Source organism: Hyaena hyaena, unplaced genomic scaffold (assembly GCF_003009895.1).
Source record: "Hyaena hyaena isolate Hyena2069 unplaced genomic scaffold, ASM300989v1 scaffold_392, whole genome shotgun sequence".
Taxonomy (NCBI): domain Eukaryota; kingdom Metazoa; phylum Chordata; class Mammalia; order Carnivora; family Hyaenidae; genus Hyaena; species Hyaena hyaena.
The window spans coordinates 1,671,512-1,698,901 of NW_024081017.1; the positions used below are offsets into that span (position 1 = coordinate 1,671,512).

Genomic DNA, 27,390 nt, shown 5'->3' on the forward strand with positions numbered 1-27,390 from the left:
TAAGTTGGGGACTGTCTGTATACAGAAAACCCTAAAAGCTCCACCAAAAAAACTATGTCCTCACAAATTCAGTACACTTGCAGGGTACAATATTGATATACAAAAATTGGTTAATTTCTATCAGAAATAGAAATTTAACAATCCACCTTAAAAAAAATCTTAATTTTTAAAGATAGGTTAATGACACCGGAATTAAAATTTAAATTTTTATAAATTTTTTTTAAAGTCCACTTATAATTACATCAAAAAGAACAAAATAGGAATAAATTTGGGGCGCCTGGGTGGCTTAGTCGCTTAAGCGTCCGACTTTCGCTTGGGTCATGATCTCGCGGTTCGTGGGTTCGAGCCCCGCGTCAGGCTCTGTGCTGGCTGCCAGCTCAGAGCCTGGAGNGTCCGACTTTCGCTTGGGTCATGATCTCGCGGTTCGTGGGTTCGAGCCCCGCGTCAGGCTCTGTGCTGGCTGCCAGCTCAGAGCCTGGAGCCTGTTTCAGTCTGTGACTCCCTCTCTCTCTGATCCTCCCCTGCTCACGCTGTCTCTCTCTCTCTCTCTCCTAGAAATAAATAAAACATTAAAAAAAAAATAGGAATAAATTTAACCAAGGAGGTGAAAGACCTGTATAATGGAAACTATAAGGCACTGATCAAAGAATCTGAAGACGACACAAATAAAGGGGAAGATATTCCATGCTCGACGGATTGAAAGAATTCATACTGTTAAAATCCATAGCACCCAAAGCAAACTACAGATTCACTACAATCCCTATCAAAATCTCAATGGCATTTCCCACAGAAATAGAATAATCCATGAAATTTGCTTGGAACCACAAAGAGTCCAAAGAGCCAAAGCAATCTGAAGAAGAACAAATCTGGGGAGGGCGCCTGGGTGTTTCAGTTGTTTAAGCACCTGACTCTTGGTTTTGGCTCAAGCCAAGATCTCACAGTTTTGTGAGTTCGAGCCCCACATTGGGCTCCAAGCTGACAGTGCAGAGTCTGCTTGAGATTCTCTGTCTCCCTCTCTCTCTCTGCCTCTCCCCGACTTGGGCTGTCTCAATCTCTCTCAAAATAAATATTTTTTAGAAATTTTACATATATATATAAAAAACAAATCTGGGAGAAAAAAAGAACAAATCTGGGTGAAAAAAAGAGGGGGCACCGGGATGGCTCAGAGGGTTAGGCGGGAGGGGAGAGAACAATAAAAAAACCTAGAGGCCCAACACTTTCTTATTTCATACTATGTTAAAATGCTGTGACAATCAAAACAGTAGAACAGTGGCATAAAAAGAGATAGAAATTAACAGAACATAATAGAGGGTCCAGGGGCACCTGGGTGGCTCAGTTGGTTAGGCGTCCAACTTCATCTCAGGTCATTATCTCGCGGTTCCTGAGTTTGAGCCCCATGTCGGACTCTGTGCTGACAGCCAGCTCAGAGCCTGCAGCCTGCTTCAGATTCTGTGCCTCCCTCTCTCTCTGCCCTTCCCCTGCTCACTCTCTGTCTCTCAAAAATGAATAAATGTTTAAAAACAAAAGAACAGAATACAGAGTCCAGAAATAAATCCACACTTCACTGTCCACTAATTTACAACAAAGGAGATAAAGTGGGGGAAAGGACCGTCTCTTCACGAAGTAGCGCCAGGGAAACTGGACCACTTTCTTCCACAACATACAAAAATCAACTCAAAATGGATTAAAGACCCGAGCGTGAGGCGTGAATCCACAAACTTCTAGGAGAAAACAGCTGGCAAGCTCCTTGACATCAGTCTTGGAGAGGACTTTTTGGATCAGGCAGTGAAAACAAAAATCGACAAGTGGGACTATATCACACTAAAAAGCTGCTGCCCAGCAAAAGAAATCAACAATAAAATGAAAAGGCAGCCTTTTTAATGGGAGAAAATATTTGCAAATCATCTCTCTGCTAAGGGGTTCTATCCAAATACCTAATAAACTCCTAAAACTCAACAACAAAAGAAGCCAGTTAAAAAATAAAAGGGGCAGAGGATCTAAACAGGCATTTATCGGGGCGCCTGGGTGGCTTAGTTGGTTAAGCGTCCGGCTTTTGCTTAGGTCATGATCTCGCGGTTCGTGGGTTCGGGCCCCGCGTTGGGCTCTGTGCTGACTGCCAGCTCAGAGCCTGGAGCCTGTTTCAGTCTGTGACTCCCTCTCTCTCTGACCCTCCCCTGCTCACGCTGTCTGTCTGTCTCTCTCTCTCTCTCCTAGAAATAAAACAAACAAACAAACAAACAAACAGGCATTTACCCACAGAACGCAGACAGCCGGCCAACAGGTACGTGAAAAATGTCAGTAAAAATGTCAACGTTCAATGTCAGTAATCGCCAAAGAAATCCAACACAAAACCACGATGAGCTGCTACCTCACACCTGTCTGAATAGTGAGTATCAAAAAGATAAGGAATAACAAGTGTTGGTGAGGGTGGAGAGGGCCTTGGAGGGCTGTGGGTGGGAATGTAAATGGTGCAGCCTCTAAGGAAACAGTATGGAAAGTTCTCAAAAAATTAAAAACACAATGACCATGTGATCCAGCAATTCCACCGCTGGGTATTTATCAGCTTGAAAGGAACACACACCCTACGTTCACTGCAGTATTGACAGTCAGGATACATAACCCATATCAGTGTTCGCCAATGGACAGGCTGATAAATATTCATGGAGTGTTATCCAACCATAATAAAGAATCAAAGCTCATCATCTGTAACAGATAACGTTAAGTGGAATAAGTCAGAGAGAGAAAGACAAATACTGTTTGATCTCGCTTAAATGCAGAATCTAGGGGCGCCTGGGTGGTTCAGTTGGTTAAGCTTCCGACTGCAGCTCAGGTCATGATCTCGCGGTTCATGAGTTCAAGCCCCACGTCGGGCTCTGTGGTGACAGCTCAGAGCCTGGACCCTGCTTCAGATTCTGTGTCTCCCCTCTTTCTGCCCCTTCCCCACTCACGTGTTCTTCTCTCGCTCTCAAAAATAAACATTAAAAAAATGTCTTTAATGCAGAATCTAAAAATGAAAACATCAGCTCATACAGAAAGCAGAGTGGAGGTTGCCAGAAGTGGAGGGTGGGGGAAAGGGTGAAGGAAGGTCAAAAGTTACAAACTCTCAGTTATAAATTAAGTAAGTCACGGGGACATAGCATACGACATGGTAACTATCGCTAATAATACTGTACTACTGAATATTTGAAAGTTGCTGAGGGCAGATCTTAAATTTTCTATGATATGGAAAAGAACTGTAACCATGTGATGAAGGATGTTAACTGGGCTTATTGGGGAAATATTTCCAAATATACACAAATACCAAATCATTTCATTATGCTGTATACTTGAAGCTCATGTTACACGTCAACTATATATCAATAAACATAAGGACAATAAAATGGCAAAAAAATTAACACAAGACATTAAAATTACAGCAAATTAAGAGACAATATCACTAAAGCTAAAAGCTAGTTCTTTGAAATGATTAACGGAACTGATAAATGTCCAGTCAAGCTAAGTAAGAAAAGAGGGAAGACAGAGATTACTAGTATCAAGAAGGAAAGGAAGGGAGGATGAAAAACCATTTGATAAATCCCAACATCCACTTATGCTGACACACTAGGAACAGAGAGAATTCGTTCCTGTTCTCGAAAAAGAAAATCCACAGGAAACTTGGAGTCAACATCCTATTAATGGTGAGAGACAGGCTGCTTTCCTGGGAAGATAAGGAGCAAGAAGTCCCTCACCACTCCTAGTGCTCACTGTGCCTGGAGACCTAGCTAACAGTAAGGTAACAAAAGGAAATAGAAGCTAGATATAGGCTGGGAAGCAAAAATAAAACTGTGAGTTACACATCACATGGGTTTTTTAATTTTTTAATGTTTTTTTATTTATTTCTGAAAGAGAGAAAGACAGCATGAGTAGGGGAGGGTCAGAGAGAGAGGGAGGTACAGAATCTGAAACAAGCTCCAGGCTCTAAGCTAGCTGTCAGCACAGAGCCCGATGCGGGGCTCAAACCCACGAACTGCGAGATCATGACCTGAGCCGAAGTCGGCCGCTCAACCGACTGAGCCACCCAGGGGCCCCCATCACCTAGGTTTCTACGTAGAGTATCAGAAAGAATCTGCCACAGTCTCAGAGACCACTCTGAAGATGAGTAAGAGAGTAGAGCAGGGTTAAAAGACGCAGAGGTCAACTGCTTTCCCACAGGCCCACATAAACGTGGTCAACCGATCGCTGACAAAGGACTAAAAGGTAATTCAATAGAGGAAACGTGCTTTCTTTTTAAAAAAATTTTTTAAGTTATTTATTTTGAGAGAGAGAGTACGCATGCATGTGCACACACAAGCAGGGAGGGGAAGAGAGAGAGAGAGAGAGGAGAGAGAATCCCAAGCAGGCTTTATGCTAATCAGCTTAGAGCCCAACACAGGTCTTGAACCCATGAACCAAGAGACCATGACCTGAGCCGAAATCAAGACTCAGATGCTTAACTGAGCCATCCAGGCAATCCTTTTAATTAGTGTGTATTTGGGGCGCCTGGGTGGCTTAGTCAGTTAAGCGTCCGACTTTCACTTAGGTCATGATCTCACGGTTCGTGGGTTCCAGCCCCGCGTCGGGCTCTGTGCTGACTGCCAGCTCATAGCCTGGAGCCTGTTTCAGTCTGTGACTCCCTCTCTCTCTGACTCTCCCCTGCTCACGCTGTCTCTCTCTCCTAGAAATGAAAACATTTAAAAAAAAAATGTAATTAGTGTGTATTTATTTATTTTGGGAGAGAAAGCGAGTGCACAGGAGCAGGAGAGAGAGGGGAGAGAGAATCCCAAGCAGGCTCCACATTGTCAGCACAAAGCCCAATGCGGGGCTGGAACTCACAAACCAGGAGATCATGACCTGAGCCGAAATCAAGAGGAGGATGACGGACCACCCGGGTGCCCCAAGGAAACGTCTTTTCTTTTTTTTTTTTTTTTTTTTTAATGTTTTATTTATTTCTAGGAGAGACAGAGAGAGACAGCGTGAGCAGGGGAGGGTCAGAGAGAGAGGGAGTCACAGACTGAAACAGGCTCCAGGCTCCGAGCTGGCAGTCAGCACAGAGCCCGACGTGGGGCTCGAACCCACGAACCGCGAGATCATGACCTAAGCGAAAGTCGGACGCTTAACCGACTAAGCCACCCAGGCGCCCCAGGAAACGTCTTTTCAAGAAACGGTGCTAGAGAGAGTAGATATCCACATGCAAATTAATAAATACATTTAGACACGGACCTTATGTCTTTATCAAAAATTACTTGGGAATATACTGTAATTCTAAATGTGAAATGCTAGGGGTCCTGGGTGGCTCAGTTGGCAAAGTGTCAGACTTTGTCCAAGGTCACGATCTCATGGTTCACGAGTTTGAGCCCCGCGACAGGCTACGTGTGGACACCTCAGAGGCTGCAGCCCGCTTCAGCGTCTCTCTCTGCCCCTCCTCTGTCTGCACTCTGTCTCTCTCGAGAAAATAAACGTTAAAAAAATTTTTTAAATTACTGTAAAATGTAAAAGTGAACACTTCCTAGAACACAGGAGAAAACCAAAACGATCTTGGGTTAACTGATGAATTCTAAAGTCAATACCAAAAACAGATCCATGAAAGAAAAAAAAAAGGGAAACTTGATTTGATTAAAAATCTTGTTCTACAAGAGAGTGGTAAGAAAATGAAAAGTCAGTCACAGGGAGAAAATCTTCACAGAATAGTTACCTGATAAAGGACATCCAAAATGTTCAAAGAATTCTTAAAAGTGAGTTGAGACAAACAATCCAATTAAAACTGGGCAAATGGGGGCACCTGGGTGGCTCAGTCGGTTGAGCATCTGACTTCTGCTCAGGGCATGATCTCGTGGTTCATGGGTTCGAGCCCTGCGTCAGGCTCTGTGCTGACAGCTCAGATCCTGGAGCCTGCTTCAGATTCTGTGTCTCCCTCTCTGACACTCCCCTGCTTGCACTGTCTCTCTCTGACTCTCAAAAATAAATAAAAAAACATTTTAAAAAATGTTTTAAAAACTGGGCAAATGATCTGAACACACATCACCGAGATTTACAGACTGACTGCAAATAAGCATATGAAAAGAAGTTCCACTTCAAATTTCATTAGGGAATTATAAACAGAACAATGGTTATCACTAGACACTGATTACAATGGATACAATTCAAAACCCTCCAAACACCAAACACTGGTGAAGATGTAAAATCTACAGGAATCCTCAGTCATTGCTGGTAGGAATGGAAAATGGCATGTGGCTACTCTGGAAGGCAGGCAGTTTCTTACAAAACCAAACACACTCTGACCACAGGATCAAGTGACCACACTTCTTGGTCTTTGCCTAGATGAGGTGAAAACTTGTGCTCACACAGAAACATGCAAATGAAGGTTTACAGGTATGTCATTCATAACTGCCAAGAGTTTAGCATGATAGTCTTTAATAGCAGAATGAATTAACAACCTGTGGCACAGCCATGTGATGAAATGTTATTTAGGAAGAAAAGGAAATAAAGGATAAAGCCAATAAAAGACTAGGAGGAAACTTTGACCAACTGAGCCACCCAGGCACCCCTAAAAAGAATTTTTTTAAAGATACTTGTGAAACATTGGGGTGTTGGAGAGAAGGCTGTTTAAAGAAACAGGTGGAGCAGAGGGTACTTTTAGAAAAAGGAGACTATTCTATATGATACAGAAAATGGACACGTGTCATCATACCTTTGCCAAAATCCGTTAATTGTATAACACAAACTATCTACGTTCAGATAAAGAATGGACGTCAGTGCCTCGCTATTGGTCTATCAATTGTAACAAATATACCACAATAATCAGAGACGTTAAAAATTAGTGCAAATCGTGGATGTAAAAGGGTCAAGTTTGAACTTGACTTTGTGATCAACTTTTCTGTAAACACAAAATGCTCTAACAAAACAAGTCCTGAACTCTTGTCATTTCGTATCTTAAAATCTGTGTCTGGGGCACGTGGGTGGCTGAGTTGGTTAAACGCCTGACTTGGTTTTTCCTCAGGTCACACTCATGGTTCACAAGATCAAGACCCACGCTGTCTGCGCTGACAGCACAGAGCCTGCTTGGGATTCTCTCTCTCCCCCTCTCTCTCTGCCCCTCCACTGTTCACCCTCTCTACCTCTCTCTCAAAATAAACCTAAAACATTTTTTTAAGTCTACTAGTTTCTTATGAATTTTTATCCTCAGCATGCAATTAACATAAAAATAAATTTATATACACTATTTTACCACATAGTAGTGTTTTTTTAACTTTTGCTACTTCACAGTTAATTTTAAGTTAATTTAAACTTTTCTATCTAGGAAATCATTTAAAGATTTAATTCTTTTATTTGAGGTTTGAGAGCGAGAGGGAGAGAGAGAGAGAGAGCGAGCGAGTGCGTGCGCACGCCCACAAGCTGGGGAGGGGCAGAGAGGAGAGACAGACTCCCACGCAGACTCCACACCATCAGCACTGAGCCCGATGTGGGGCTCAGACTCACAAACACGGAGATCATGATCTGAGCCGAGATCAAGAATCAGATGCTTAACCGACCGTGCCACCCAGGTGCCCCAAGATTTAATTCCATAACCATAATGGGTATAAAACTACAACCCATAAAAAATGAAAAATTTCAAATCTCTAACTAAAAGGGCAGGGGACATCACATTTTGTCCCTCCACTATATTTTACCCTGGGGACACTGTCAGGAATGACTAATGCATGTTGCACTGCATTGGGGGGGTTGAATTTAATTCCTGAAAACTAAGATTTCTTTTTTAAAAATTTACATAAGATTGGGTAGTTTTTCTCACATCAATTAAAATAGGTATTTATCTGCCTTAATGTAGCCTTTTCAATATGAAAGTTCTCTGGGGACACGAACATACAAACACTGATCTAATAATGAAAAATGGGGGGCACCTGAGTGGCTCAGTCGGTGAAGTGTCCCACTCTTGATTTCAGCTCCAGTCATGATCTCATGGTTCGTGAGACCGGGCCGCATTGGGCCAGTGCAGAGCCTGCTTGGGATTCTCTCTCCCCCTCTCTCTGACGCTCCCCCACTCACGTTTGCTCTCTCACTATAAAGTAAGTAAAAATAAAAATGAAAAAATGGGGGCACCTAGTGGCTCAGTCAGTTAAGCATCCAACTCTTGATCTGAAGGTCTTGAGCTCAGGGTCCACTTTGGGCTCTGCACTGGGGGTGGAGCCTACTTAAAAAATTAAATATATAAGATATAAAATAAATAAATAAAATAAAAATGAAAAATAAGGGACACCTGGTTGGTTCAGTCAGTGGAGCATGGGACTCTTGATCTTGGGGTTGTAAATTGGAGCCCCATGTTGGGTATAGAGATTACTTAAAAATAAAATCTCTCAAAAAAAAAATAAAATAAAATCTCTCTCTCTCTTTTTTTTTTTTAAATTTTAGAATGCACAAAGTGGGGAGAGGGGCAGAAGGAGAAGCAGAGAATTCCAAGCAGGCTCCAATGCTCAGTGTGGAGCCCCACACGGGGCTTGATCCCACAGCCCTGGGATCATGACCTGAACCGAAATCAAATAGTCAGACACTCAACTGAGCCACCCAGGTGCCCCCAAAATAAAATCTTTACTTTTTTTTTTTTTATGTTTTTTATTTATTTCTAGGAGAGAGAGAGAGACAGCGTGAGAGCAGGGGAGGGTCAGAGAGAGAGGGAGTCACAGACTGAAACAGGCTCCAGGCTCTGAGCTGGCAGTCAGCATAGAGCCCGACACGGGGCTCGAACCCACGAACCGCGAGATCATGACCTAAGCGAAAGTCGGACGCTTAACCGACTAAGCCACCCAGGCGGCCCCCCCCCCAAAATAAAATCTTTACTTTTTTTTTTTTTATGTTTTTTATTTATTTCTAGGAGAGAGAGAGAGACAGCGTGAGAGCAGGGGAGGGTCAGAGAGAGAGGGAGTCACAGACTGAAACAGGCTCCAGGCTCTGAGCTGGCAGTCAGCATAGAGCCCGACACGGGGCTCGAACCCACGAACCGCGAGATCATGACCCAAGCGAAAGTCGGATGCTTAACCGACTAAGCCACCCAGGCGGCCCCCCCCCCAAAATAAAATCTTTAAGTTAAAGAAAATAAAATCAAGGGGCGCCTCGGTGGCTCAGTCGGTTGAGCGTCTGACTTCGGCTCAGGTCATGATCCCGCAGTTCGTGGGTTTGAGCCCTGTGTCCGGCTCTGTGCTGACAGCTCAGAGCCTGAAGCCTGCTTCAGATTCTGTGTCTCCCTCTCTCTCTGCTTCTCCCCTGCTCGGTCTCTATCTCTCAAAATAAAGACATTTAAAAAATTTTTTTAAATAAAAAATAAAATAAAATTGAAAACTGTGCCCACAGACGCAACTGTGCCCACCTTACCACTTGGGATTCTGTTGCCTGAAATGAATAAAAATTGGTTTCAAGATTTTCTTGCCTCACACATATTTCTCAATCACCTTACACGGTCAAAGCCCAAGAAAGAAAGAAACTGGGCCCATTCGGACTGAAATAAAACTGCAAACTGCGAAGGGAAGCCAGAGTGGAAGGGCTGAAATCGTCAAGAGAGAGAGGAATGCTAAGAAAAGAAATGTAAACACCTCTGCTCAGATAAGCAAGCAGCCTGCTCACATAGCGGTCAGGAAAACCCACATTCAGAAAGTTAAACATTTCCAGGTGGGGGTCTAAACATGCCCCGTTGAGACAGCACCCCCCACAGCGGGTCAGTCCCCAGGGAGGGAGGGACGGTAGGGACACGTGAGCAGCTGCAGGCATGACCATGCACACCCTCCCCTCTCCTGGAAGCTTAGCGGAACTCCCTCCTCCAAACTCAAGCAGATTCAGTTTAAACCCCCAAATCCGTCACCATTTTGTCCAGGAGATAGAGCTCTGGACCTTCACAGAATTCCTCAACACACATAACACATTCTCAGGGCACCTGCATCATGGATGCGAAACCCAAACATGTAAAAATATCAAGACCTAAGGGAACTCCCTTGGCCAGCTTTGAGCTCATCACAGAGCCCGACGTGGGGCTGAAACCCACAAACCGTGAGATCATGACCTAAGCCAAAGTAGGAGGCTTAACCGCTTAACCGACTGAGCCACCCGGGCGCCCCCCACCACGAATAATTTAAATGACAGAAATCCAGTGGTTCAAGAATCCAGTGAAACCACACAAACCCAGTGTTTACGTGTTAAGGAGGCAAGAAAAATTTCAGGAATTTCACCAGTTCAATAAGAAAACCAACAAATTTCTAGTCTCAGAAGATGAAGACGTCAATTACTCGTAAGAAAGAAATAGATCTGTAAACAGCTGTAGAGTACTTCTAAATGTTACAAGTCTAGGCCCTGGTAAGCCACTTGAAATCACCTGAAAGAGGGGCGCCTGGGTGGCTCAGTCAGTTGAGCTGCCGACTTCAGCTCAGGTCATGATCTCACGGTTCATGGGTTTGAGCCCCAAGTTGGGCTCTGTGCTGACAGCTCAGAGCCTGGAGCCTGCTTCAGATTCTGTATCTCCCTCCCTCTCTCTATGACCTTCCCTTGCTCACGCTGTCTCTCTCTCTCTCTCCTAGAAATAAAAAAATAATAATAATTTAATTAAAAAATCATCTGAAAGGAAGAACACAGCTCGGAATATTACTATACCCACTTAGAAGAAAAAAGGAACAGATTTTAACGAATGGGAAGTAGTAACATTTTGTTTTCTGAAATTCACCTTTTTGGAAATAGTTTTAGAGTGTCTTCCAAGCTCTACTAAGTCTTGTAAATCTTTTCTAAGTGACAAATGCAAAGAGGGGCTGTGCAAACAGGACAGATCACCCAGGAAAGCTTTAGAGAAAATCTCCACTCTCAGAGGGCGTCCCACAGGCTGGCTGTGCCCAGGAGTGATCCTGTGGGGGGAGGCGCAGGGTTTCATAAAACATAGCTCCGTGGTTATGCCTCGCTTTCTTCTCATGTAAAATATCCACAAAAAATAAATCTTTTAAAAAGAGCCATGAATGGCCCCGCGGATACATGATAAAACACTGCATACTGTGAAATACATCACGGAGAACAAATAGTTAATAATGATGCTCTGAACCGGAGAGGAAAGATGGCGTTTCGGAATGCAGGGAACGATCTGGAAATTTAGGCATTTCCAGTCTTACGAAAGAGCGAGGCTGGGAGCACAGGGTCGTGGGTTTGAGACCCCGCTCCTCGGACATTTGGAAAAGTGAGGGAGAAACCGGGTTCCCCCAACCCCCACCCAGGGAGAGAGGGACTGGGGAACCCACAGACCACAGCTCTTCCCGGGCATGAACCCCGGAAAACGAGGCAGGACTGTCCCCCGATGACCCTCCCGTGGGCATCGCCCAGTCTCCGGGACACGCGGTCGCGCACAGGGACGGGACAGGACGCCGGGGTCCCGGCTGCCGCCCGGCCCCGCGCTGCGTGCCGCGCCAGCCGCGGACCAGGGTCCGCAAGCTCCGGGGTTCACCGCGAGGCCGGGTCCCGCCACGGCCGCTGCCCGCCGCCCCCGCTGCCCGCCTCCCGGCCCCGCACACTCACCATCGCGCGGTGTCCGCGGCGCCGGGCCGACCACCATCCGGCTGCCACGGCAGCGCAGGTCACGGCCACGGAGGATGCGGCCGAGGCGCCCGAAGCCTTTAAGGACGGCGACACGGGATGCGAGGCGCGGACGCAGAGCAGCGACCGCACACAGTCCCCGCCGTCCACAGCGCGTCGCCCGCACGTACGGCTCCGGCGGCTCCTGATTGGCAGGCTCACGAGGCCCCGCCCCCGCCCGCCTGAGTGACGCCGGGCCGAGGTCACGTCTTTGAGCCGACCTTGCTGGGGCAGGGGGCTGCCACCTGTTCTCTCCCGGGCCGTTGCTGGGAACCGCCGGGCCGCCCACGGAACCGTGACCCTTCTACCCCCCCCCCACGTGTCACCTCACCATTCGTAATCATGAGTCTGGTTCCATGTTGGTCTTTGACCGTTTTCCAGCAGGGAGTCGTCTGCCCACCGCGCCCCAACCCCCACTCCTTTGGGATGTAAAGCCTTGGGGGCGCTTAGCTCGGTGGGAGGTTTGAACCCCACAGCCCTAGACCAGGCCCGCAGCCTCAGGTGCTCGTATGTGAGAAACGTACTGAGGCAAAGAAACCCCTGGAAAACCTTCCAGTCTAATTCCATGGATACTTCTCTGTTCAGTGGAATTCCGGGGATACTTATCTGTGCAAAGATGGAAGAAGGAAAACTGCAAGAACGCCGCTTAGTGGCAAACAATAGACGGCAAAGGTCTAAAGGATCAACAAAGCGTCAGGACAGGGGTCACCTATGGGGCAGGGCAGAGGTGAGGCGGGGAGGGGAACATGAGGTCACCCTCACTGCTGCCCACAGTTAGGAATCTTCATGATGCCTCCCAGGATGTTCCTAGGAAGTCCTACCACAAGACATTTTGTACATTCTTTTCTCAATATGAGAGATAAGCAAAGATGAAGGTTGCAAAAGAACATAATGTGTAAATTTGTTTCTTCTGCAACGTGGCAATGTGAGTTTTCGTTCTCAGGTTTGGCAGGAAACTTTGGTAACAAGCCAACTATTTTTTTTAATGTTTTTTTTTTTTTTTTTTTCCCCTAGGAGACAGAGAGAGAGACGGCGTGAGCAGGGGAGGGTCAGAGAGAGAGGGAGTCACAGACTGAAACAGGCTCCAGGCTCTGAGCTGGCAGTCAGCACAGAGCCCGACGCGGGGCTCGAACCCATGAACCGTGAGATCATGACCTAAGCGAAAGTCGGACGCCCAACCAACTAAGCCACCCAGGCGCCCCAGCCAACTGTCTATTTAGAAAGAATTGGTTGGGGCGCCTGGGCGGCTTAGTCGGTTAAGCAGCCAACTTGGGCTCAGGTTGTGATATCCCTGCTCATGAGTTCGAGCCCCGCGCCTAAGGTGTCTAAGCTGACAGTTTAGAGCCTAGAGCCTGCTTCAGATTCTGTGTCTTCCTCTGTCTGCGCCCCACACCCCACTTGTACTTTGTCTCTCTCTCTCTCTCTCTCAAAAATAAACATTAAAAATTTTTAAAAATAGGGGCACCTGGGTGGCTCAGTCGGTTGAGTGTCCGACTTTGGCTCGTGTCATGATCTCACCGTTTGTGGGTTCGAGCCCCGCTTTGGGCTCTGTGCTGACAGCTAGCTCAGAGTCTGGAGCCTGCTTCAGATTCTGTGTCTGCCTCTCTCTCTGACCCTCCCTTGCTCACGCTGTCTCTCTCTCTCAGAAATAAATTTGAAAAAACATTAAAAAAATTTTTTTTAATAGAAAGAATTGGTTACATAGACTCAGCATTATACCTACTGTTTTGAAACAAAGAGTAGCATGTATTGATACATAAAGATCTGGAGTATTCATTAATAGAAGAATTAATCAAGGTACATTGCAATATATATACCATGTTGCCCCGCCTATAACCGTGATGGTCACCCGCGGAGTTGGGGGGCCCCCAGCCTGGGTCTGGCTGACAACATTCCTTCCAGGAACATACGAAAAGGTTAATTACTTGGATAATGGAAGTGTCCGGGAGGACGGACCTCAGAAGCAGGTGGGAAGAATGTCCTCAAAAAGCAAAGGAAGGAGTCTGGCCAGGGGTTTTCACTGAGGTTCAGTGGGGGGTCTGGAGTAAGAGTTTCGGCACAAGAGCAGAGCCTTCCTGGGACTGGCTCTCCTGCCGGCACCAAGTAGCGAGCAGAGGGGCGCCTGGGGGGCTTAGCTGGGTAAGCAACCGACTTCCGCTCAGGTCATGATATTGCAGTTCATGAGTTCGAGCCCCGCGTCGCGCTCTGTGCTGATGGCTCAGAGCCTGGAGCCTGCTTCCGATTCTGTGTCCCCCTCTTTCTGCCCCTCCCCTGCTCACTCTCTGTCTCCCTCGAAGATAAACATAAAAAAAAATTTTTTCTTTTTTTAAGTAGAGTCAGAGACCTCTGGTTTGTCAGCATTCCTATCCTCACCAGAAAAAAAGCTAACAGACTTAAAACCAACACCACAGAAGCATGAAAGTTTTAATTACAAGGCAAAGTGCTGTGTCCAGAATTGAAAAGAGAGACAAAAATATGGCCATTTTGAAATATGCTCAGATTATTCTCCTGAACACGGCCTGTCCTTGAAATAATCTGTTTTGCACGAGTCTGACTGGGGTCTTAACCAGAACCTTCCTGACATGACAGGGGGCAGGGACGGGGTTGGGGGATGAGCCCCTCTAGCCCTCCTACCGGACCTAAGTTGAGGGTGGAGGAAACTAACAAATACTTGTGAAGTTGGGAGATGTTTTTGTTTTTGTTTTAACATTTTTATTTGTTACTGAGAAACAGAGTCCGAGCATGAGCAGGGGAGAGGCAGAGACAGGGAGAGACCCAGAATCTGAAGCAGGCTCTAGGCTCTGAGCTGTCAGCACAGAGCCGGACCCGGGGCTTGAACCCTCAAGCTGTGAGATCACGATCTGAGCCGAAGTTGGACGCTTAACCGACTGAGCCACCCAGGCGCCCCTAGTTTTGTTTTTGTTTTCCAACCCCTGTAAGCAAATGCACGGCGTGTTTCCTCACACCAGTTCTCCGACCCTCTGACACTGAGGGTGAGGGTGGCCTGTGATTCTATTCAGTTCCAACACCGAATGCAGTTAACAGCATATTCTACAGTTTAAGGGCTCAGTCCCACAAAATGCCCCCACGTGAGATGCCAGCCACAAATGGCGGGGGGGGGGTGCGTTTCCACACGTTTCCACGTGGCCAACTACAAATTGAAAGTTTCTCTGGATTGTGTTTATTGATTTGACAAAAGCACTATTAGAACCTAAGCTTGGGATGCCTGAGTGGCTAAAGTCGGTTAAGTGTCTGACTTGGGCTCAGGTCATGATCTTTTGGTTTGTGAGTTCAAGTCTTGTGTAGGGCTCTGTGCTGACACCTCAGAGCCTGGAGCCTATTTCATATTCTGTGTCTCCGTCTCCCTCTGCCCCTCCCCTACTTGTGCTCTGTCTCTCTCTCTCAAAACAAGTAAACATTTTTTTAAGTTTATTTTGAGTGAGAGAGAGAGTGAGTGAGCAGGAGAGGGTAAGAGACAGAGGGAGAGAGAGAATCCCAAGCAGGCTCCATGCTGTCAGCATATAGCCTGATGCAGGGCTCAAACTCATGAACCGTGAGATCATGACTTGAGCCAAAACCAAAAGTGGGATGCTTAACTGATGGAGCCACCCAGGTGCCCCAATAAGTAAAAGTTTTAAAAAAAATATGTGTGCAGGGGTGCCTAAGTGGCTCAGTCGATTAAGCGTCTTGCTCTTGATTTCGGCTCAGGTCATGATGGGAGAGTTCATGAGATCACGCCCCACATTAGGCTCCGAGCTGACAGTGCAGACCTTGCTTGGGATTCTGTCTTTCCCCTTCTGTTTCTCTCTCAAAATTAATACTTTAAAAATATGCTTATAGGGGCGCCAGGGTGGCTCAGTTGGTTAAGCATCCGACTTCAGCTCAGGTCATGATCTCGCGGTTTGTGGGTTCGAGCCCCGCATCAGGTTCTGTGCAGGCAACTCAGAGCCTGGAGCCTATTTCAGATTCTGTGTCCCCCTCGCTCTCTGCTCCTCCCCTGTTCATGCTCTGTCTCTCTCGGTTTCAAAAATAAATAAAAACTATTAAAAAAACTTTAAAAAAATTTTTTAAATAAAATTAAAATATGCTTATAGTCCACAGTAGTATTAATACAGAAATCAATAATAGATAGTTGGAAAATCCCCCAGTACTTTAAGATTAAACAATGCACACTCTAAATTCCGCATGGGTCAATAAGAGAATGAAGTCACAAAGAAGGTGTAGTAAGACTTTTCTCCCAAAAATCTCCTCACCAGACACCAATTTTAACAACCGCCCTAGGATGAGATACCTTTCAGGGAGTCCAGTGGCAAATTGTGCACACACCACTGGGGCAAATAAACTGAGAGCAAACGTGACGCACATAAAAACAGTGTCGCTTTGGGGTGCCTGGGTGGCTCAGTCGGTTAAGCATTCAACTTCGGCTCAAGTCACGATCTCACAGTTCGTGGGCTCGAGCCCCGCGTCGGGCTCTGTGCTGACTGCCAGCTCAGAGCCTGGAGCCTGTTTCAGATTCTGTGTCTCCCTCTCTCTCTGACCCTCCCCTGCTCACGCTCTCTCTCTCTCTTAGAAATAAATAAAACATTTTTTAAAAAATTTAAAAAAAAAAGAACAGTGTCACTTTGCCCACATCACCCCTCCCAAAGGAGCGGGGCTGATGCGGGTGAACACCTGCACTGTCAAGAGAGACCCCTCAGTTTAGCCTGAGATTCCTCCCATAGGGAAAGTGAGAGCAAAGTAGCTGAGCACCGGCTTCCCCGGGAGGCTCGCTGCTTTCTTCTCTCACCAAGAATAAGGAAGGGATCAGCATGGACACGTGGCTGGGAGGCTGGTACTGGCAAATCTCTATGACTCTCCTACCAACCGGGGCTTGGCCGTTGTAAAAACAGCTGCAGACCCTATTACCTGCTCACAAATCCCATGAGGGGACTCACATGCCAGCTGCTGGGGCCGCTCCCATTTGGCTTATGGGTGTCCCTGACGCTCGGCACATCCTGGGTCCAGCCCCTTGCCCATTCCCAGGTGAGGAACACAGCAGCTATCTTCCAGGCATGTCCATCCGGCTGGTTGGACCTGGTGGAGTTGGGGGGAGACGCAGACCCTTGAGTATTTCAGGGGATAACCTTAGGGAAAGAGAAGTAAGAAGCTCTCAGCACGCAGCCTGGCTCTGAACATCACGAGGAGGCACAGAATCTTGAGAATTTCCCCCCAAAGAGGCAACAGGAGGCATGAAGTGGGCGCGTCCGTAGAAAAGGTTTGAGACAGCCTAGGAATGTTTCTCTTCCAAAGTCCGTCAGTAAATGCCGTGGGTGCTGACGGCTTCTTCAGATGCAAAGAAGGCGGCACAAGGCTTCAAGGAACACAAAACAGGGGAGAAGGATCCCGCAAGGGAACACAATAATATTCCAGTAACCAATCCCGCAGAAATGGGGATCCACAGATTGTCAGACACAGAATTCATAGCAACTGTTTTAGGGAAGGGGAGCAGGCGTCAGGAGCGAAGAGGCAGTCAATGCAATGAGGTCAGGAAAACGAAACAAGAACAAAATGAGTCCAACAGATGGAGAGAAATCATAAAGCACCAAACAGACGTTCTGGAGCCGAAGAACACAGTGAGAAATAAAATAGGCAACAGGGAACTTCAAGTTAACTTGGTCAGGCAGAAGAAAGAATCTGTGGGATTGCCTAGGTAGAGGAGTAAAGAGAAAAGAAGAAAAAGGGATGAGGAGAGCTTATATGGCTGATGGGACACCATCAAGAGAGATAACATATTGAGAAGTCCCAGAAGGAGAAGAGAGAAAGAAGGGAAGGTAAAAAGCTTATTTAAAGAAACAATGCTGGAATGTTAAAAAAAAAAAAAAAAAAAGGAGGGGGAGTGGGGGAATCTGGGTGGCTAAGTCCATTGGTTGAGTGTTCAGCTTTGGCTCAGGTCATGATCTCGTAGTTCTTGAGTTCAAGCCCTGCATCAGACTCTGTGCTGATGGCTCAGAGCCTGCTTCAGATCCTGTGTCTCCCTTTCTCTCTGCCCCTCCCCCATTCATGCTTTGTCTCTCTTAAAAATAAGTAAACATCTGGGGTGCCTGTGTGGCTCAGTCGGGGTAAATGGCCGACTTCAGCTCAGGTCATGATCTTCTGGTCTGAGTTCGAGCCCTGCACCGGGCTCTGTGCTGACAGCTCAGAGCCTGGAGCCTGCTTGGGATTCTGTGTCTCCCTCTCTCTCTGCCCCTCCACCACTCGTGCTCTGTTTCTCTCTCAAAAGTAAATAAACATTAAAAAATAAATAAAGAAAGAAGCAATGGCTGGGATCCCAATCAAGATGGTGGAGTAGGAGGGTCCGGAGTTCACCTGCTCCATAAAAATGCCAAAGCGGCGGCTACACGTGGAGCAAGTGTAGACGCTCTAAGAACAAGCTGGAGACGAGCAGAACAGCGCTTCCAGCGCTAATGATAAAAAGAAAAGGCCACATCATTAAGGTAGAAGGGGTTTAGATGCAGTCTGGCCAGTACCCGCACCCTAGGTGTGGGGACACACAGGTGGGAAAGTTATCACAGCCACAAATGTCCACCTTGAGGAGCAAAGGGTTCAAGCCCCACAACAGGCACCCTCAGCCCTGGGGTTGGGCACCGGGAATATGAGCCTCCTGAATGTCTGGCTTTGAAAATCAGGGGGGCGGTTAACTCCGGGAGAGCTGGAGGGCTACGGGAAACTGACACTCTGCTCTTCAAGGACCAATGCCCAGGCTCACTCAGAGACCCAGCACAGAGACAGCAGTTTGAAAAGCACCTGGCCCATATGTAAAAGGTTTATTGACTAATTTTAGGCAGTGTGCCGAAGAGGCAGGAATCTGTAGTAACTTCCCCAAGGAAGGAGGTACTGGTGGGGGACAAATTTTCTTGTGCTCCTTCAGCCTCGTTGCAAGTTCTGACACTCGCCATCTCCCTTGCTGGCACTGCCCACCTCACCCTGGTCTTCCCCTGCAGACCCGCCCCACTGAGCCCCAGCAGGTGCCTCTCCAGAGCCGTTCCCACCCTGACAGGCCTGGTCGGTGGCCTTGTTCAGGACCAAAGCTCCCCTAAAGCAGCTACTGCCCTGCCATATCCAGCAGGTGGCCTTGGCCAGGACCAGCACACGCTTGGTGGCTCCTGCCTCCATCCCCCGCCACCACACATGGCAGGCAGCCCTATCTGGGACTGGTGCTCCTCCAAACACCTCCCATACCAGTGGGTGAGGGAGGATCCCACCTACCATTGTGCCCGCAACAATTATAGCGGGGCCTAGCATGCCTGCAACAGTCATGGCCCATACACAACAGGAGGGCACAGGCAGCCCATACAGGTAACACCACTGGAGTGCCTGGTTCTGGTGACCAGAGGAATTGCACTTCTGGGCCCCAAAGGGGGTTTTGGACATAACGCCACTCCTTCAACATCAGGAGACATAGCTGATCTAACACACAGAAACAAACACAGAGAGTCAGACAAAATAAGGAGACAGAAGAACATGTCCTAAATGATAGAACAAGAGAAAACCTCAGAAAAAGAAAGAAATGGAATGGAGATAATCTACCTGATAAAGTAGACCAAAGTAAGGGTCATACGCTCATCAAACTCAGGAGAAGAACGTGAATGCAGTGAGATCTTCAATGAAGAGAAAGGAAATGTTAAAAATGAACCAATCAGAGCAGAAGACTACAAATAGGAAATGAAAAATACACTAGAGGGAAATTGACAGCAGATTAGACAATGCAGAAAAATGGATCAGTAATCTGGATAACAGGGTAGTGAAAATCGTTTCAAACTGAATAGCAAAAACAAAAAATAATAACAGATTTGAGGATAAATTAAGGGACCCCTAGGACAACATCAAGCATGCTAACATTCACATTACAGGGGTCCCAGGAAAAGAGAGAGAAGGGACAGAAAACATATTTGAAGAAATAATGGCTGAAAACTTCCCTATCCTGGGGAAGGAAACTGACATTCAGGTCTAGGAAGCACAGAAAACCCTAAACAAGATAAACCCAAGAAGTCCACACCAAAACACATATTAAAAGGTTAAAAATTAAAGAGAAAGAAAATCTTAAAAGCAGCAAGAGAAAAGCAACTAGTTACATATAAGGGAAAACCATTAAGACCATCAGCTGATTTTTTAGCAGAAACTTAGCAGGGCCAGAAGCAGGGGCCATCATATGTTCAAAGTGCTAAAAGAAAAAAACCCTAAGACTATTCTACCTAGCAAGACTATCATTCAGAATTGAAAGAGAGATCATTTCCCAGATGAACAAAAGCTAAAAGGCCACTAAACTGATCTTACAAGAAATGATAAAGGGATTTCTTTTAGTTTTAGCCCTTTCTTTCCCACTTAAATTTGGAAAATATTGAAGAAAAAATCTCACTGGTAAAAGCAAACATATAGTAAAGGCAGTGGATCAATTACTTATAAAGTTAGTATGAAGGATAAAAGACAAAAGTATTAAAACCAACTATATTTACAATAATTAAAGGATACACAAAATAAAAACTGGTAAAGTATGACATCAAATACATAAAGTGTGAGGAGAGCCAAAATATAGGATCTTCAGAATGTGTTTGAATTTAAGGGACCATCAATTTAAAATAGGCTTCTATATACCAAGGGTGTTATATATGAATCTCGTGGTAACCACAAACCAAAAACCTATGATAGATACACAAAAAAATGAGGAGAAATGAATCCAAACAGTAAAAAAAGTGAACCACAAGGGGAGAAAGAAAATAAAGGAACAGAGAAGAACTATAAAAACAACCAGAAAACAATGAACAAAATGGTAATAGGCACATACCCACCAATTATTACTCTAAATGTCAATGGACTAAATATTGCAATCAAAATACACAGATTGAATGAATGGATAAAAAAAAAAAGACCCATCTATATGCTGCCTACAAGAGATATACTTCAGACCTTAAGACAAAAACATACAGACTGAAAGTGAAGGGATGGAAAAAGACATTCTGTGCAAATGTAAATGAAACAAAAGCTGGGATAGCAGTACATATATAAGAAAAAAATAAACTTTAAAACAAAGATTGTTATATGGAAACCAACTTGACAATAAACTATTTTTAAAAATAAAGTTTAAGAAAAGGCAAGATAAAACAAAGACTGTAAAAAGAAACAAAGAATGGCACTGCATAACGAAAAAGGGATCAATCAACAAGAGGATATAGCAATTGTAAATATCTATGCATCCAACACAGGAGCACTTAAATACATGAAGCAAATATTGACAGACATAAAGGGAGAAATTGACAGCAATACAGTAATAGTAGAAGACTTTAACACCTCACTTACATCAATGGATGGATCATTCAAACAGAAAATCAATAAGGAAACAGCATTCTTATTCAAAACACTACACTAGATGAACTTAACAGCCATATAACAGAACATTCCATCCTACAAGACCAGAATACACATTCTTTCCAAGTGCACATGGAACATTCTCCAGGATAGATCACGTTAGGCCACAAAACAACTTTCAGAAAATTTAAGAAGATTGAAATAATATGAAGCATCTTCCAAGCACAACAATATGGAACTAGAAATCAATTACAAGAAGAAAAACTGGAAAAAACAAACATGTAGAGGCTAAGCAACCAATGATTCAAAAGGAAATAAAGAGGAGATTAAAAAAAAAATACCTTAATACAAATGAAAATGGAAACACAACATTCCAAAACCTATGAAATGCAGCAAACGCAGTTCGAGGAGGGAAGTCTCTGGTTATACAGGCTTACCTCAAGAAACAAGAAAAATCTCAAATAAACAATCTAATCTTACACCTTAAAGAGCTAGAAAAAGAATAAACAAAGCCCAAATTTATTAGAAGGAAGGAAATAATAAAGATGAGAGCAGAAATAAATATAATAGGGGCTAAAAAACCAATAGAAAAAAAATGAAACTAAGAGATGATTCTTTGAAAAGATAAAATAAATCTTTAACAAGACTCAACAAGAAAAAAAGAGAAAACTCAAATAAAATCAGAAATGAAAGTTACAATAGACACCAGAGAAATACAAAGGATTATAAGAGATTACTACTATCAAACAATTATATGCCAATACATTGGACAACCTAGAAGAAATAGATACATTCTTCGAAACGGTCTTCCAAGACTATATCAAGAAAAAATTGAAAATTTGAACAGACTAATTACTAGTAATGTAACTAAATCTGTAATTTAAAAATTCCCAATAAACATATGTCCAGGACCAGACAATTTCATTATCCAGATGCCAAAACCAAAGACAAAAAAAGGGAAAAAAGAAAGAAAGAAAGAAAGAAAATTACAGGCCAATATTCCTAATAAATATAGATGCAAAAATCCTCAACAACATATTAGCAAACAGAATTTTCAACAATATATTAAATGGATCATACACCATAATCAAGTAGAACTTATTCCAGGGATGCAAGGATGGTTCAATATTCACAAAATCAATATGATACACCACATTAACAAAACAAAAGATAAGAAATCCTTTGATCGGAGTGCCTGCGTGGCTCAGTCGGTTGAGCATCCAACTTCAGCTCAGGTCATGATCTTGTAGTTCGTGGGTTCAAGCCCCATATCAGGCTCTGTGCTGACAGCTAGCTCAGAGCCTGGAGCCTATCTTTGGATTCTGTGCCTCCCTTTCTCTCTGACCCTTCCCTGCTCACGCTGTCTCTCTCTCAAAAATAAAAATAAATAAAATGTTTTTAAAAATCATATGATCATCTCAAAAGATGCAGAAGAATTCAACAAAATTCAACATTCATCTATGATAGAAAATAAAAACACCTCCAAACAAAGTGGGTATACAGGGGACATAGCTCAACAGAATAAAAGCCATAAAACAAACCCATAGGGGCACCTGGGTAGCTCAGTTGGTTAAGTGTGTGACCCTTGAGCTCGGCTCAGGTCGTGATCTCAGGGTCGTGAGTCTAGGCCCTGTGTTGGGCTCCATGCTGGGTGTGGAGCCTACTTAAAAACAACAACCCAGGGGCGCCTGGGTGGCTTAGTCGGTTAAGCGCCCAACTTTCGCTTAGGTCATGATCTCGCAGTTCGTGGGTTCGAGCCCCACGTCGGGCTCTGTGCTGACTGCCAGCTCGGAGCCTGGAGCCTGTTTCAGTCTGTGACTCCCTGTCTCTGACCCTCCTCTGTTCACGCTGTCTCTCTCTCTCTCTCCTAGAAATAAATAAAAAAACATAAAAAAATTTATAAAAAATAAATAAATAAATAAAAACAACAACCCAAAGGAAACATCACACTCAATAGAAAAAAACTGAAAACTTTTCCTGTAAGATCAGGAACAAGACAAGGATGTCCACTCTTGCCACTTTTGAAAAAAATTTTATTTGAAAGAGAGAGAGAGAGATTATGAGCAGAGGAGGGGGGAGAAGGAGAGAGAGAGAGTGAAGGGGAGAGAGGGGGAGAGTCTTAAGCAGGCTCCATGCTCAGTGTAGAGCCCAACAGGGGACTCAAACCTACACCCCTGGGATCATGACCTGAGCCGAAATCAAGAGTCAGATGTTCAACTAACTGAGCCATCCAAGTGCCTCCACTCTTGCCACTTTTTTTTTTTTTTAATTTTTTTTTTAATGTTTTATTTCATTTCTAGGAGAGAGAGAGAGAGAGACAGCGTGAGCAGGGGAGGGTCAGAGAGAGAGGGAGTCACAGACTCTGAAACAGGCTCCAGGATCTGAGCTGGCAGTCAGCACAGAGCCCGACGCGGGGCTCGAACCCACGAACCGCGAGATCATGACCTAAGCGAAAGTCGGACGCTTAACCGACTAAGCCACCCAGGCGCCCCACTCTTGCCACTTTTATTCAACGTAATACTTGAAGCCCCTAGCCACAGCAATCAAGAAAAAAAAAAAAGATAGATAATAAACAAATTAAAAAAAATTAAAAAAATAAACAAATAAATGACATCCAAATTGGTAAGGAAGAAATGAAACTATCACTGTTTGTAGATGATATGATACGAATTACAAGAAGTCCTAAAGATTCCACCAAATATCTATTAGAATAAATGAATCCAGTGAAGCTGCAAGATATAAAATTAATATACAATCTGCTACACTTCTATACAAGAACTGTCAAAAAAATTAAGAAAATAATTCCATTTGCTATTGCATTGGACAGAATAAAAAGATCTAGGAATAAATTCAATCAAGAAGATGAAAGGCTTGTATTCTGAAAACTATAAGAAACTGATGAAAGAAGTTTAAGATGATGCAAATAAATGAAATGATATACATGTTCATGGATTGGATCAATTAATACTATTAAAATGTCCATACTACCCAAAGCGATCTGCAGATTAAAAGCAATTTCTATCATAATACCTATAGCATTTTTAGCATTTTTCACAGAACCAAAACAAATAATTCTAAAATTTGTATGGAACTACAAAAGACTCTGAATAGCCAGGGCAAGCTTAAGAAAGAACAAAGCTGGAGGTATTATGCGCCTAGATTTCAAATAATACTATAGAGCTATAGTAAACAAAACGGTATGGTATGAGCATGAAAACAGACAGAAATCAATGGAACACGAGTGCCTGGATGGCTCAGTTGGTTAAGTGTCTGACTTCAGCTCAGGTCATGATCTTGAAGTTTCAAGCCCCACGCTGAGCTCTGTGCTGACAGCTCAGAGCCTGGAGCCTGCTTCAGATTCTGTGTCTCCCCCTCTCTCTCTCCCCACCCTTCCCCGCTCACACGCTGTCTCTTTTTTTTTTCCCCAAAAAGAAACATTTAAAAAAAATTTTTTTAAAGAGAGAAACCAATGGAACAGAATACAGCCCTGAAATAAACTCACACTCATATGGTCAATTAATCTACAACAAAGGAGGCAAAAATATACAATAAAGACAAATGTTGGGAAAACTGGACAGCAACATGCAAAAGAATGAAACCAGACTACTTTCTTATACCATATACAAAAATAATCCTCAAATGGATTAAAAACCTAAATGTAAGACCTGAAACTATAAAACTCCTAAAAGAAAACATGGGCAGTAAATCTTAGACATTGGTCTCAGCAATATCTTTTTGGATGTCTTCTCAGATAAAAGCAAAAATCAACAAGTAGGACTATCTGAAACTGAAAGTAAAAAGATTTTTACAGCAAAGCAAGCCATCAACAAAACAAAAAGGCAAATTACTGAATTAGAGAAGATATTTGCAAATATGTCCAAGAAGGGGTTAATATCCAAAATACATAAAGAACTCATACAACTCAACACTAAAAAATCTGATTTAAAAATGCACAGAGGCTGGGGCGCCTGGGTGGCTTAGTCGGTTAAGCGCCCGACTTTCGCTTAGGTCATGATCTCGTGGTTCGTGGGTTTGAGCCCCGTGTCGGGCTCTGTGCTGACTGCCAGCTCAGAGCCTGGAGCCTGTTTCAGTCTGTGACTCCCTCTCTCTCTGACCCTCCCCTGCTCACGCTGTCTCTCTCTCTCTCTCCTAGAAATAATAAAACATTTAAAAAAAAATGCACAGAGGCGTGAAGAGACATTTGTGCAAAGAAGACATACAGATAGCCAACAGATGCCTGAATAGATACTCAACACCACTAATTGTCAAGGAAATGCAAATCAAAACCACCATGAGATATCATGTTACAATTGTCAGAATGGCTGGAATCAAAAAGACAAAAAGGAGTATTACTTAGCCCCCAAAAGGATAAAATCTCTCTATGTGTTACAACATGAGTGGACCTAGAGCATATTATACTCAGTGAAATAAGTCAGAGAAAAACAAATACCACATTATTTCATTTATATGTAGAACCTAAAAAACAAAACAAAGAAAATAAAACAGAATCATACTCATAAACACAAAGGACAAACTGGTAGTTACCAGAGAGGAAGGGGGTACCGGGATTCATGAAATCAGTAAAGGGGATTAAGAGGTACAAACTTCCAGTTATGAAATAAATAAGTCACGGGGATATAAAGTAAAGCATAGGGAATATTGTCAATAATACTGTAATTTTTTTTTAAGTTTATTTATTTGAGGGAGAGAGAGTGAGAGAGTGAGCACAAGCAGGGGAGGGGCAGAGAGAAGGAGAGACAGAATCCTAAGCAGGCTCTGAGCCATCAGCACAGAGCCCGATGCAGAGCTCCAACTCACGACTGTGAGATCATGACCAGGGCCTAAATCAAGAGTCAGACGCTTAACCGACTGAGCCACCCAGGTGCCCCATACTGTAATAATTTTTTATGGGGACAGGTGGCAACTAAATTTTCATTTTATACATGTCACATCTTCTTTATCTATTCATCTATCAATGGATACCTAGGTTGCTTCCATATCTTGGATATTACCCATAATGTTGTAGCGAACATAGGGGCGCATATATCTTTCTAAATTAGCGTTTTCATTTTCTTTGGGCACATACCCAAAAATGAAATTGCTAGATTGTATGGTAATTTTTAATTTTTTGAGAAACCACCACACTCTTTTCCACATGGCAGCACCAACTTACATTCCTACCAGCAATGCATGAGGATTCTTTTTTAATTTTTTAAAATGCTTATTTATTTTGAGGCAGGGAGCAGAGAGAGAGGAGAGAGAATACCAAGCAGAGTCTGTGCTGTCAGTGCAGAGCCCAACACAGGACTCAATCCACAAACTGTGAGATCACGACCTGAGCCAAAACCAAAAGTGGGATACTTAACTGACTGAGCCACCCAGGCGCCCCAAGCATTCTCTTTTCTCCACATCTCACCGATACCATTTACTTCTTGAAAAGATATCTGTATTCCCATGCTCACTACAGTATTATACACCATAGCCAAGATATGGAAACAACCCGAGTATTGACAGATGAGCAGATAAAGAAAACAGGGTGTATATAGACAAAGAAATACTATTCAGCCTTAAGAGCAAGGAAATTCTGACATTTGTTAAAACCTGAATGAATCTGGAGGACATTATGCTAAATGAAATAAGTCAGACACAGAAATAATACTTCATGAATTCACTTAATGCAGAATCTATAAATATTTCTCCAATCCTAAGTTTGTGGCGAATTTTTAACATGAAAGGGTGTTGAGTTTTGTCAAAGATCTTTTTTTCTGCACCTATTAAGATGATCATGTGCTTTTTATCCTTTATTCAGTTGATATGGTGTTATCTCATTGATACGTCCAGCTTTGTTATCAGGGTAATGCTGGCCTGGTAAAAGAACTCTAGGAGTGTTCCCTCTGTTTCAATTTATTTTTTGAAAGAGTTTATGAAGGATTTGTGTTCATTCTTCTTTGAATGATTGGTAGAATTCACCAGTGAGGCCGTCCAGTCCTGGGCTTTTCTTTGTTGGGAGACTTTATCGGGAACTCCTTACTCATTACTGGTCTGTTAAGATCCTCTGTTTCTTCATGATTCAGTCTTGGTGGGCTGTACTCTTTGAGGAATTTATCCAATTATTTTACGTTACCCAGTTTGTTTGCATGTAATTGTTGATAGTAATCTCTAACAATCCTTTGAATTTCTATGATGTCAGTTTCAGTTTCCCTGAAACTGTCAGGGCCTCTCCCACAACCACTGGCTGCTTTACAGGGTTTAAGGACCTTGAACTTAAGTTTGAACTAATCCCTTTGCTGTGCCACAAGGGTACCGTGAGTGTGGTGCTCTACACTAGAGGCTCAGGATCTTTGCCGCACTGGAGGCAGGGACAGAAGCAAGCAGAGGTAGTGAAGGGTCCTGGTGAGCCCTCTGGGGTTAAAGACTGTGGACTCAGCCCCCCCCCCCCCC

The 27,390-nt window shown here is 44.1% G+C and overlaps 1 protein-coding gene across 2 annotated transcripts in view; it reads right to left on the reverse strand.

Annotated features, from left to right (window-relative positions):
* Positions 1 to 27,390, reverse strand: part of LOC120244438 (zinc finger protein 709-like) — a 55,639-nt gene that overhangs the window by 14,758 nt on the left and 13,491 nt on the right. The window contains exon 1 of one of the 2 annotated variants that reach the window (XM_039250965.1): positions 11,551 to 11,696. The exons of the other annotated variant lie outside the window; for it this stretch is intronic. The gene's annotated coding sequence lies outside the window, so the exon portion shown is untranslated. Of the gene's footprint in view, positions 1 to 11,550; positions 11,697 to 27,390 lie in introns of those variants that run through there. 2 annotated transcript variants of the gene reach the window in all.